The sequence below is a fragment of the Anser anser genome (genome assembly GCF_964211835.1).
Source record: "Anser anser genome assembly, chromosome: 10".
Taxonomy (NCBI): Eukaryota; Metazoa; Chordata; class Aves; order Anseriformes; family Anatidae; genus Anser; species Anser anser.
The window spans coordinates 10,040,129-10,054,269 of record NC_139730.1 but is presented as its reverse complement, the minus strand read 5'-3'; the positions used below and the strand labels follow the sequence as shown (position 1 = coordinate 10,054,269).

Sequence of the window (14,141 nt, the reverse complement as noted above, 5' to 3'; positions counted from 1 at the left end):
TATAAATGTAAAGAAAGCAACATGAAAGAAATGTTGTTAATCTTGGCAAAAGATCTAAAGTAAACCTAGGAAATGTGTGGCATGCTGTGGAAATTTACTCATAACACAATGTGTTCCAGAAGTCAGTTGAAACTCCACATCAAAACAGTCTGAATTACATTCATAGACACTTACAGTACATGTCTTAGTGTAAGAAGAGGGAATTTGTTAGGAAACAATCCCCCAAAGTGAGAGAAGAGCTAAACTTGCCCTGCAGTCACAAGGTATGGTTCTGTCTAGTGACTGACAGCTTTATTTTTGAAAGGTGATCTCCTTGCAGCACTTACTTAGAGAAAGAAGAGTTTGCTCATCAGCTGCTTTTAAAAAAGAAGAGAACTGAGATGAGTTTAAAGCTTTATACCGAGTAGCTGTTTAGGAGGACCCAAGGAATTTGAAAACACTGAGTAGCAAGCATGTTGAACTTGTAGGTTAGTTGAATATAGCTTATATATGTTTAGGGTAATTCATACTTTTGTTACCCTAGAAGATCTTGTATCATCTCTAGAAAAGGTTTTCAGGTAAGATGTCCCCTGGACAAAACGCCTCAGAAAGAAACAACTTGCAGTACAGAAAAATGCAGCTGCAACCCAGGCTGCATTTAATGACAGTAGAAGAAAAATCCTGCAAAGTTCATACACTTTTGTTCAAAATAATCTCCGTTAAATGGAGCAATTCTTAGAGAAGGCTATAAAATATAACTGAGGGATTGTCTGAGTCTATTTGAGTAGACTGTTTGTACTAAGTGAATAGCATTGCTGATTAAAAAACAAAATGAAACAATTCCCAATCCCCACAAAACCTCAAATACCAGCATAGCTCTATACTGAAACCTGTTCCAAGCTCAATTGCATTTGATGGAAAGTTTTCCATTAATTTCATTGGGATCTGAATCAGATCCTGGATATGGTCAGCTTCTGTTCTTTCACAAATGTAATTCAGCTTTGAAGCCTGCTCTTCCCAGACAGTGCAGGAAGAATGAGCAGTAAGAAATTAAGTTTGAGTTCTTGGAACTCAAGCTAAAACTTTGGAAAGTTGAAAATAAAGGCAAATGTATTATTAGTAGTAGTTCCTTTTCAGAGGAAATTCAGTCCTTAGGACTTTTCAATACGTATAAATGCATTGAATGTAGGTAGGAATGTAGGAATGCAGGTAGACCTGTGTCTACTTTACTTTCCTGGGTGTAAAATAAATAAATAAAAATTATTGTGTATATTGTTTCCTTGTCCTTGTCTAGGACATTAATCATAGAATCATAATAATGTACAGTTATAATTTACTTATGCTTCTGCTGAAATGTTCATAAAAAATTTGTGTATTCAAACTGAGGCAAAAAATAACTTTCTTGTTTTCTGTATTTCATTCTACTCTTTCATATTGCATTCACTTTATGAATGGAAAGAAGTCTTAAACTAGGTGGCGAAACTAATTCATTGGCTAATTTCTTGAATTTTGTAGGCTGCTATGGATAGGTGTGAGATATAATTTACACCAGCTACTTGGTTTACTCCACTTTGTTGAGTAGATGGTCAGGCATGTTACTGGCAAAAAAAAAAAAAAAAAAAGAAAAAAAAAGAAAAAATCCTACTTGTTTATGAAACTACTACATATGGTACAAAGCATCTTATAATCATTCTTAATACTTAAGCAGACAAATGCAGTAGTTCTGATACGGATATGCAGGTGAATAAAGAGGAATTTATGTAAATTGAAAGGCTACTTTTAATTACATAACGTAGCCAACACTGGAATGAAACTGGTACAGAAACATTGCCACCTAATCAAAAAAACCACAATAGCTTATTCTCACACACCATAATTTAGTTTAATTTCATCTGTTGGCTTTCTATCCTGCCCCACCTTGAAAGGGTGCTGGCCAGTGGGGAAATACATTACTAGAGTTGTCCCCTGGGCATCCCTACAGAATCCTGTTGTTCCTGCACATCCTAAGATAAATTTACTTGAAAATTGAGAAAGTGAAATAACCTTGTGTGCTTGACCCCAACAAAACTGAAGACAAGTCTCACCCAATCCATTGTCAGATGGTCTGTCTGTATTCATGGAAGGGAGAATAAAAGATGAAAATGCATGACAGGCTCCTAAGATTGTAGCATGGGAGCGGGAGAAGAACCCATGCCTTTTTGGCTAGTCAACAAGATGTCAAGACCCTTACAGGAAAAGTGATCCTTCCACGTGTTCCCAAGTGTGCCCTTTCCCACTTAGCACTGTACCTCATACCCAGGCCAATAAAATGTCCAGTTTGATAGGATAGATGAGTATTATTTCTATATAGCACCATCATCATCATCCAAGATGAGTTTCCTTACGTCCTCCAAACACAGGAATGTTTCAGAGGGGTTTTCTTTGGCTGTTGAGTGATATTTTTCAAGCAGAGAGCCAGTTTATTCAGGATTCCTTTGTCAGTAAGTAATCTCAGTAAAATAGAACTAGCTGTTACTTGAATATTCAAAAGTATTTGCTATCTGAAAATACAAAGCTTACAGTTTGAAATGGAAGATGAGTAAATATTAATGGGAACACACTGTACTCTGTTCTAGCCCAGCAAAATTACATATGGATTCATGTTGTACACGCAAGACAGTACATTTTGTTCTGGTTTAATCTGGCAAGACTGTGCTCTCATTTTTTGCACAGGATTGCACTAACCCCTTTGCATATTCAGTTGCTATGTGTGTATTTAAGAATTACATGCAGATGAAATATTTTGGCTAGATGGTTTCTAAATTCAGTGAATATATATATATATATATAACCTCCTCTATTATGACTATAGAAGAAAATGTCTTATAGGACTAGATCAGATACTGCTACCTTTATTCAGTGAGGTATTTATGTGACGTCTGAACAGAAAGGTACAGAATAGTTTTGACACATTTGCTCCATTATCTTCAGGGAAAAATAAAAATAGTGATTCAATGCAAATACTTTTGAGGGCTCCTAAAGAGCAGAAATATGTACATTGAGTACTTTGTTATAGCTCTTGCATTGTTCAGCAAGCTATGTCTTGCATCAGTGTATTGCATACTGCATTTCTAAAATTCTACTGAGTCAATGTAATTTAAATCTAACATAGCACCAGATAGATTTTGATGTGTAGCCAAAGACTTCACTTGCCATTAGAAATCTGAGACTGAAAAAAAAATATGCCCCTTTCCTATCACTCTGAATGAGTTTTTAAACAAGTATATAAATAATAGCCCTTCCTCCAACTTTAAGATATGAGTTGAACCTTGCCATAAGGAATAGTTTCCTAGTTTCTTCCCATTTCTTTTGGCTTTTCACCTTTTAATCTACTATAAGAGGTTTTTTTTCTTTTTTTTTTTCTTTTCTTTTCTAGAATACTAGTAGTATTGGAAAGCTTTCTTACAGAAAGTGTTCTTGTTTTCTGACACTTAAGGCATTGCTTCCAACTATTAAAACCATTCCATATGACGGACCACCAACAAGGAGAGCAGTGAAAGCTTGGTTGTGCTGGATGTTTGAAGTACCTTTCCACTTTGGCTGGCTAAAAGAGACAGCTGGAAGCAGGGCCTTGGAGGTTGGGGCGTGGGGTGGGGGCTAGAGAAAAAGAAAAAGGTTATCTTCTAAGTGAGAAAATGTTTACTTGATCAGTTAGCTTTCTAACTGACTCTTCTCCTTCTATGTTTTATGATGTTTACCAATTTAAACTCATAACAAGGAAGCCCTGATTCTGGAATTAGACATATGGCACTTAGTAGGCCAATCTTGGCAAAGAACTGTAGTGTTTCTAAACAAATCTTTTTAAAAATGCAGTCAGGAAGAGTGGTAAATATTGGCATCTTGAAACCACCCAGCAAGCAATTAAAATAATGAAAATCTGCACTTTCAGACTTGAGTGTGTTTAGATATGTGAGGTGAGGTAGAAGCCAGTGAGTCTGTTTCCAAGTAGATGTGCAAGTTGTAATACACAGGCTGAGGCTGGTGTAGTTCTTTTTAAAACTGGCTTTTCTTTGGATTTGCAAGAAAAGTCTGCTACAAAGTGAAGGCAAAAACTGAAAGAATGAATATTCTGATATATGTCTTGTCTTCCACAAGGAGAAATACTCTGGCTTGGTTTCTGCCTTTTTGGGGTGTGTGTATTTGTTGTGTTTTTTAAAGGGTTAATGAAAATAAAGCAGTAGAACCCAGGACTGGGGGGACTTAAATAATTAAATAATGCAGAAATAAACTGATAGAACAGGAACCTATTATTCCACCTTTAATTTACAGTGGTGAGTTTGCTTTTTCAAGTTTTTTGCGTATTGTACAACCTGCAACAACGGGGACAGAAGTTGTCTTGTGGATCCAGCCGGGCTGACAGATTTTTCCAGCATTTTTTCCCACCTGCTTTTCCCACTCTGCCTGCTGATAATTGTCATCTTCTCTACTCTGCCTGTGGAACTGTATGAGAACCACAGCCTGTTTTTTGTGTTTTTTTTTTTCTTCTTTTTTTTTTTTTTTTTCCTGCTCTGACTGCTGCACTCCTTGTCTGTGCCCTTTTATTCTCTCCCATGTTGGCCAGCTAGTTTGCACGTAAATCACCACTGAAATGGAGATAGAACTTTTTTAGCTTGGAGATGGGTTGAGTAAAGGACAAAACTTATTTCAAGTTAACACATCAGTGAAGACGAGCTCTAATCCTGACAAAGTAAGATTTGTAGTTAGTGGCATGCCTGCTACCCAGATACATAATGTCCCAGCCTTCCTTTGGAGGAGCCAAAAACTTGCTGTACTGTGACATGACACTTTTGTTGATATCCCAAAGAAGCATTCAGAACTATTTAAAAAACTTCTTAAATCCCAGTCAGCTCTTTATTTAAAGACTCTTTTGGAAAGCAAGCAGTTAAGTGGACATAAAGTATTTTGGGTGTTTTTCTGTGTTGCAAACCTTCTACATGCAACACTCCAGCAATTTCATTTGAGTATTCTGAGTGAGCTGATAGAACTAACTTTGTCAAAGCACCAGAGATGTAACTTCTAATGCTCAGCTATTTGAATTTCAATATTGTTAGAAATATTCCTCTTTGGCTGAAAAATGGTCTGGCCTTGCAATCCATATTCAGACAATGTGCTGATATTAGAGTAACTGAACATTCAACACCAAGTCCACTGACCCAAATCCTGCAAGTAATTCCATTCTCTGAGCTGGGACTACTCATGTGAGTAACAAATTGAGGCCAGGTTTGTGGTACTCCGTACTAATCCTACAGATGTTAATAAGGAGTTTTAAATCATGTTCCAGGAGTTTAGAGCCATATGTTTGCAAGGCTGTGTGAAGATATAATGCATCACTTAGTGTTTTAGCAGAAATTTACCCAAAGGTGATGTTAGGAGGTTCCTAATATTTTTGCTTCTTTAGCCTATATTTTGACACAGTTGTTTTTTATTTGCAGGCTTAATTTGAACGTCTTCTAAATTATTATTATTATTATTATTATTATTATTATTTTACCTTTAAGATTACTTACTTGGGTATAGAAATTAGCTCCATAATCAAGGGAAATGTGTTTCTGATTTGGAGTGGGAGGGATGGAAAGGAGGTAGGGATTAAGAGCAAATGAAAACCACTTACAATTTCAGGCAAAACTTCTCTTACAGCCTGGTATTTGTATAAGTCAGTAGGTATGATTCTATTGAAAAAATACTTTTGTTTATCCTAATTGCTTGCCGGAAGTGTGTGACTAGCATTTGCACAAGTAATTATATCATTAATGATATATTCTTGTGCGTGATAGATTGCTTAGTGAACTGAAAGCTGTTTAACATACTTTTGTTTATTGGCAAACTGAATAGACAGCTGGCACTTCTTAAAGCACCGACTAACATTTTAAGCCCGGGGTTTTGTTGTACAGAGAAAATAGTGAAAGTGCTGCATGCAGTACATTAAGGCTTTTTTTCTTTGTGCACTAAGAATTACAGGCTTCCTTATTTTTTGTGTTACTGAATTTGTTCCAACCCTGCCAAAGATCTGTGTGTAAATCATAGCTGCTGAAGTCAGTAGGTCTTTGCCTCACGTGAGATACGGCCTTCACAGGGAACCTGTAATAATACAATTTGGGCAGAAAACAAGTTTTATATCATTTTGGATTAAATACCTTCTATGAATGGTATATAGGTTTGTAATCCTAATTCACTACATCTTGTGGTAAAACTCAGTGGCCTGGATCCTTGGTCCTTCTGTGTCTGTGATGATATCGGCCTTACCTGCTGCCAGAGGATTCCCAGGTAGCAGAAAACAGCTCCCAAATTAACCTTTTTTCAAGTTGCTCCCCCAGATGACTTGTCAAGGAAGAAGGGAGAATGAACACAAACTATTTCATGTGTTTCTGTTACTCCTGGCCCCCTCGGTGCTAGGTGAATACTGAGGCTGCTCTAACTGGTACCACTCTATACAGGGATGCATAAAGCTTTGTTCTGTACCCCTACTTGGGGTGGTGTTGGCAGCAGCTTGCAATGAGTATGTGACTGAGACCACTGACATGGGTAGAAAGGCTTCAGATTAGAGGAAGTTTATTTGTAGGGACTGCGTAAGGAAAAAATCATGAGTATCTTGCGTACTAAAGGAAAACAAAATTTATTTGTTGTGACAAATTACTTTTTGATATACTTTTCTTCCTTTTTTTTTTTTTTCCCTTTGCATATATCTTTGCCACATTTGTATTTTTATTCAGTCTGAGTGGTCTGTATCAAAACTTGAAAGTCCCTTATTTTTAGAGCATCTCTGCTATGCATGTTTTTTCATAATGGACTTGATCTTTTCTTGAATGTTCATTTTTTCATGTTCTGAAGTTTTCAATGTAGAACTTTCCCCAAAGTATTTTTCAGTTCCTACTGATAGATTTAAGGTCTTTTTCTCCTAGAAGCAGACAAGGATGTGTATTTGGGCAAACATTCTACTGCAAAGTCTTAAACTCAGTTCTGTCACTTTGAAGTAGTAACAAAACACCTGATGAAATGAGTTAACAATACACAGCCTAGACCTTCATTTGACATTCTTTGTTGGAGAACAATGATTAAATACTGAGAGATCCGTACAGTGTAATGTGAATTCACCACTGACCTCCTTGTGCCCCCAGCAGTTGGCACATTCACTATCCAAAAAAGTGACATTGATAAAGGCTTAGCCTTAGACTTCTAAATTAAGACTCTCAAAGGTCTGGAGGTAACAGAAGTGATCCCATGCTTAAACTGCTCTGACGCACCACTACTGTCATCTATCAATAAGCATTCATTGAGATATAGTAGAGAAGTGCTTCTAAATCAAAAAGATATGTTACAAGTGCTGTAGGAAACATGCTTGGAACTGGAAAGTCATTCTTCAGATTGTGCATGGAAGAGAGGACATTTTAGGCTGATAAAGCCCAGTGGTGAATTTGTTCACACAATTCATTCAAGTGATGCAAATACATTTTAGAACATGTCAGTGGTCTCAGTCAAGATCAGAACACCGTATTGTTTTTTAACAATGTAGGTAAATTTTTTGACTTTATTCAAGCTGTGAAAAATTAAGCTTTTCACAAATTAGGAGGTAAAATTGTATTGCTGAATTTTTCTTGAAAACGTCTGTGATTAATTGGGTTTTTCTTCTGTGCTGCTTTTGCCACAGATAACATTTAAAGACCTGTGAGTTTACAGCAGCTTCTCTTTGTTGACACGTTAAGCATGGAAAGCCTTAGTGCAAGAATAAAAGAAACTTCAGTTTATATTGGCTTTGAAATAATGAGAAAAATGCTCGATTAAATGAATCTTTTATGTAAGGTTCTTCTGATGTCATTCTATTGTTTTGCAAGGAGACGGGTAATTTAAGTGGAATTTACATTGTCTGTACAAAGTACTTACATTGCAGAGTGTGTGGATAACATCCCTCTCATCCTTTGCAGTTATCCTCTCAGGCCTGTCCAGCATGGAAAACAGATTTATAGCATAGATTGGATGTCACAATGACCTTAGTGGAGATGAACACTTGAAACTAAATAAATCTACACCAATTTGTATGCCACTAATGTGGAAGGTGTGGTAAAAAGCCTTCTTTTAAAAATATGCATATCTTGGCTTTGTTTCTAGAAATACTTAAAATGGTACTTGATATCATTAGCACTTGCATAACGAGCCAGCCTTGGGACAGCTAAAGTACAATCTCTTTACCACTTCAGACAGTTATTTCACTTCACGCTATTTCAAAATAACTGTCAGCATTGCCAGTAAACCTGATTTATTCCTACTAACTATTAGACTTCAAAAGCTATTTGTTCACAAGGAAGAAAATTACGTACATTAATTACCAATTTTGGCAGTAACAGCAAAATGGTAAATATAGGTTCTTGAGAGAATCGTCGCTGACAGCTGTATTTATTATTTTCAGAGCTTAGAAAGTGTTACAGGTTGTGATACTGTAAGATCTGAAGTATTTTAATGCTCCTAATGTGAAACAAACTATAGCAAGCTTCACAACATACATTAATAACGTGCTATTGATATAACGACAAAATAAGGGGATTGTCTCTGCTATTTCCTAGCTTTCAGCAACTGTCTTTTTTGATATCTCTTTCAGTAAAAGTTTGTGATGTAATTAAGTGATCTGGCTGCAGTATGGCCAGGAATACCAGGAGCACTTCTCCTTTAATGACTGGACACTAAATCGTTATGCTGTTTTATAAACAGTCATCTCTATTGCAAAAGGGAGTTATGCCCTGGCTGCTTGGTTTTGTTAAGAGACTGATAGGGTAATGATTGATGGAAAGGGAGAAGGTCAAACAACAGAGGAAAATGATGTTATTCACTTTTTTTAACTAAAAGAACTGATTTGTTGGGCAGGTCATAGGATGGGCAGGAATGATTGAGCTTCAGGATATGAATAAAACTAGGTTGAAGAAACAATATATTCAGGAATAGTTTGGTTTTAAAAAATAAAATAATAATTTAAAAAGCTGATTTTCAAGAAATAGTTGCAATACACAATTAAACAGCTTGATGCAATGTATTTCAAGTGTCAGGTTGCGTGGGTAGGCTCCCATTACCATTGCTGCTGAGTCTAGATTTGGAGGCTTATCAGTATGTGAGGATACAGAGGATGAGCACAGCTTTCAGTAACAGAACTGAGAAAGTATTTTGTATTTTATATATATACATATATATGTGTATATATGGAAAATATTATTCACATTCTTTCATGTTATGACAGCTGAGTGACTTTTCTGTTTTATGTATAATAGTTGCTTTTCCATTTGGGACATAGCTTTAAAAGTTGTTTTTTTTTTTTTAATTTTTTATTTTTTTCCCCTAATGCCTCTACATCATTATCCCCAGGAAACCACTGAAGCAACGTCCAGTGTGCAGGATGTTCTTTGAATGTCATTACACCTTCTTGCATGTCCAAAGCTATGTACAGAAGTAACTGCTTGCATGTGATTTAAAGCAATGGTTGAAGGTGCTCAATACTTTGACTACTTATTGTGGTCTTTGGTAGAGTAATGTCATACTTGAACACTAGTCTTAAGTACTTTAATGTTGTTGACACAAACAGTAGGTATCATGTTTTGTGGAATGATTGGTAAATCAAATATTCCTTTTCATTCTCTGTTTTCCCCACTTTGCTATAGAGAGGTAACTGCTAAGTTGATTCTAGGTCTAGAGGACCAGTAGTTGGACCTCTGAAAACTGGAAACATTCTGATTTTTTTTTTTTATATAATATTCTTGAACAATTGGGTTAGAATTCCTGTCACTTACACCTGTGGAATCTAGCTTCATAATATCTTACTAGTAGTAACACTACCAGTGTTACTTTTATATGAGTAAAGCCCTTCATATGCCATGAATGCTGACATGAATTCTGTTTTGAAAATTTTTGTTGTCTTGCTTCTTTATATTGTACACACATCACAATATACTGACACTGCAGTTTGCTACTGCACACATAACCCATGTTTGCTAAAAGAAAAAAAAAATTAAAAAATCACTTTTGCTTATCTGTATGGTATACAGGCCAGCAATCTTTCTTTGTCTAAATGTTGTTATTATACAGTGTAAATCAGAAGAAACAAGCTGAGCTCTTTCAGACTGTTCCTTATAATGCATCATATCGATATAACATGGCAAAATACCTCTTTGTTATAAAGCTTTATAAAACTGACTTAAAATATTACTTACAATGCATTAATTTTACATACAAGTAGTAAAGTGTATTGGCTTGATTTTTTTTTTTTTTTGTTACTAATAGATGATGTATATTTTCAAATATCAGACTATAAACAGTGAAATTTTGCCACCTTTGAGTGCCGGCTTCAGTGGTAACCCCTTACATTAGGGTAATATTGCATTCTAATGTATGAATCAGAATTATATCCCAAGGAGCTTATTTAAGTACCAGGGCTAAATTTTAAGCTTTCCCTGCTCTTTTTATCATCCCACTTAAAAAAGATACTTTTTTTTTTTTCCTCAAATATTTTTATACAATGAACTTGCCAGTTAATGTTTGCTCTTCTCCTGCTCCTTCAATATGGGCTATAGGGCAGTCTGTTTTTCTCATATTTTCAGCATTACACTCTAATGAATGGGAAGCAAAGAAAGGGAGGGTGAAAATATTTCTTATGAATAGCCCTCCTTTTTCTGTGCAGCTAGTGACTTGCTCTTAGTGAAGACTATTTCCGAATAATTCCTTCTTGAAAAATGGGTGTCTTCAGAATGTCAAAAGGAATGATCATCCTACTCAGATCTATAATTGTAATTGAAATGGTCTTCTCTACTTTGCTAGGTGAGACCAAGATCCTGCATGCTGCAGGGAGGTTTTGTTAGCAGCATCATGAAGTCTTTCTGAAAATTGTTTCAACGTATGTCTGTTAATATTTTGGTGTGGACAGAACTTGGAACAGCATCTAGAGCAGATAGGACAGATGACTTCTCTTCCACAGACCTTACAGTTTAGGGTCCAAACACTTATGCACATGCATAACTCAATTCATGTGAGGACTCCCATCTATGTCCGTGAAATACCCACATAAGTGAGGATGCACATGTGCAAAAGTGTTGGCAGGATCAGGGCCTTGTTTCCAGCCCCGTTCTTTGAAATTCCGTGCTTAAACTCCTGTAAGACCCCAAAAAGAGCACCTCTTGGGAAGATCTGAACATCTCCCTGTTCATATTGCAGTGAGTGGAAGCTGAAATAGTCTGTGTAATAAGATGGGGCCAACAGGTCTTCCTCCTTCATAGCTCAAATGTGTGCAGTTTTAATAACTCCCAGTGCTTCGACATTGTCATAAAGCTTACCATGAATTGCAATCAGTCTAGTTTACATCTTAAGCATGTTTTTTTTCTTAAAGGAGGGACTTGAAACCATTTTTGCAGATTGACGACATCAGAAGATTTTCCAACTTAATGAAAAAATCCAAATGACCACATAATATTTTCAAAGAACAGACTGATGGAGGCTGGCCTGTTGTCAGAAAAATAGTGTATGAATTAACTTTGCTATGTTATGATTTAATTTAAAATTAACTTACGGTTTGTTGACAACATTCATATTTCATAGAATAGGTGTAGGGTGCAAGTTTTCTGTATTTCCTACCATGAAGAAAAAAACCATTAGCTCTGACATCTGTTTTTAGCACTTTCCTTCATATTTTTGGATGAATGCCTGGCAAAAGCTGGAAAGCGACTAAGAGATCAACCAAAGATGGCCTAAGGGCCTGTTCCCAGCTGGTACGACATCTGGAATGTTATATATAGTGGATAAATTCAGAGTTGTAGTTTAATAAGATTGGTATTCGAGCATTCGGCCTACAGCAAAGGAAAGGACAGTGAAGCTGACAGCATGCGTGGTGCATAATATGTCAAGGTGTCTGAAATATAATTTGCTGGGTTTTCACTTTCATTTTGGCAGGTTCCCTATGCTTAGGTATAAACTTTCATCTAGTGTTGTTTTGAAACTTTACAAAATAAAGGGTGAAGTCACATTGGTATTATATCCAGAATCTTATCTTTTCACTAAGCTTAGAGTATGTCTGGTTTTCTTTCTTTTACTTTTTTTTTTTTCTTTTTAGGAAAAAAGTGCTAAAGACAGATTTTTATGAGCTGCTTAGAAATAACTTAAGCTGCTACCTTTGCAAATTTTAAGTATATGCAGTCTTGCACAGTGAAGATTTTACAGAATCATAAACCATTCAGGAATCTGGACTTGTGCTATACGGAACCATACTTGCAAGATTTATGTATCAGAAGGCCTCTTTTTCTATTTAAGGTTTAGTTAATCTTCTGACCGTCTAATTTCCAAACTGTAATTAAATGTGTGGCTAGACAAGCCCAGCAAAGTTGCAGTCAGGCCTCAGAGGAGAGCTACCTGCTTACAACAGCTCTGAACACGGTAATGTTAGGTCAAAACTAAAACAAAAGAGAAAATCTAGAAAGTGATTTCTGTGTGTTTGTAGTCCTGTAACTGCACTAGTCAGATAGTCTGCTTGCAGGTCCCTCTACATCTGCACTGTTTTTGTGTCCCAGTATAGGATGAGCATTGCACAAACTTGCATCGTAGCCTCTGTGTCCAGTCCTGCGATGGACAAAGCGGCTTACGGGACTAGGGCCAGACTGGGGTGCTAGGCTGCAGCTGGGAATTTGCTGAAGGGTCCTTGAGTGGGGGGCTCTGCTTTCCTGGGTATGATCCCTTTGTTTTGCAACACTTTCGTCTTCTCCTTCCCCCATCTGCATCTTCCCTGTAGGATGCTGGAGCAAGAGGGAGTCCATGACACTGAATATGTAAGTTATAGGTCTGTGGCAAGGGAGTGTGAAAAGGAGGAGGATGTAGTGTGTGAAATGTGACAGGGCTGTAATTGATAGAGAGAGGTGTAACATAAGGTCTTGTTCATCCAGTTTTTTAAAAAAAGACTCACTTGATAATTCCTCAGCATATTGTGGTTATTTCTATATTATTTATTACTAGGCAAAATCTTGTAGGTGAAGACAAGTTACTTGAATATGATTTGGCAGGAAACCAACAGGGTCTAGGAGAAGGACCTACAGTGGGAGGAGAGATGACTTTTGCAGCTGCACTTTGGTTGTGGTTTAAATTTGGAGGTAGGAAGGCCAAATCTGAATGACTGCAGCTGACAAGGAGAAAGCTGATTTGTCTGCAGGGTAGTGTCAGTAATGCTATTTAGCTGGTGGGGATTTCAACAAAACTTTATAATCAATTTGTGTGTGTGTTGGTGCAGGTACATGTGGAAAAAGTGCAGTTGAAGCATGACAAAGTCATACAAAACAAGAACAGTGTAGGCTATTCATTTCATGATAATATTAACAAGATTAAAATATTTAGTTATATGTAGGAAAACAGACCGAAAAAAAAATGAGTACCTTGTAAATTTTGTGTCTTTCTTGCCACTTCTTGTGCTCAAAGTTGCCCTGTATGTGTCTTAGTAAACTTGGGGCTAGACAGCATAATCCCTGTTGATGCCTACTGCATTATTCTGGTATGCAAAATAACAGTAGTAATAATAATAATAATAATAATAATAATAATAATAATAATAATCCTAAGTGGAATGTACTAAGAAACATGCTTTAAAAACTTAGCACTTCCTGTCACTGAATGTAAGGCAATTGCTTTAGCTTTTTTCCTTTTGGTGTGATTCCACTTTGTAGGAAGTAGAATTACAGTGTTTTCTATCTCATAGTGTTCTGAAGAGGTGCATAGTCTGGATGGATTGTTGGCCAATGTGCTTATGTTTCACTTTGTATATAGATTGGTTATAGAATAATTCCAGTTGACTCAAAATTCTTGTTTGAAAATCAAGGCCTTAAATCAGATTCACTAATATTCTTCTCTGGAATTTCATGTCAGAAGTAACCAATCACAACTATTTAAATCTATTGCAAATATATGTATATAAATATAATAAAAATCCTAAAGGGGGTAAAGGATGCACACAAACCCTTGTTCTCCCCTGACCCTTTGTTCAGGCTTTCTCTCAGCTATTTAAATGATATACATTTATACACTTTTTAAAAAGTGCATAATTATATACATATTTTTTACAATGATAAGCATTTCTCTTGGTATTATATATAACTTGGAAAAAAAATTCTAACGTAGCC

General features: G+C 36.3%; 1 protein-coding gene across 12 annotated transcripts in view; it reads left to right on the top strand.

Moving 5' to 3' along the window:
- The window catches only part of ADAMTSL3 (ADAMTS like 3), a 200,663-nt gene that overhangs the window by 43,080 nt on the left and 143,442 nt on the right, over positions 1–14,141 (top strand). The window lies entirely within an intron of this gene.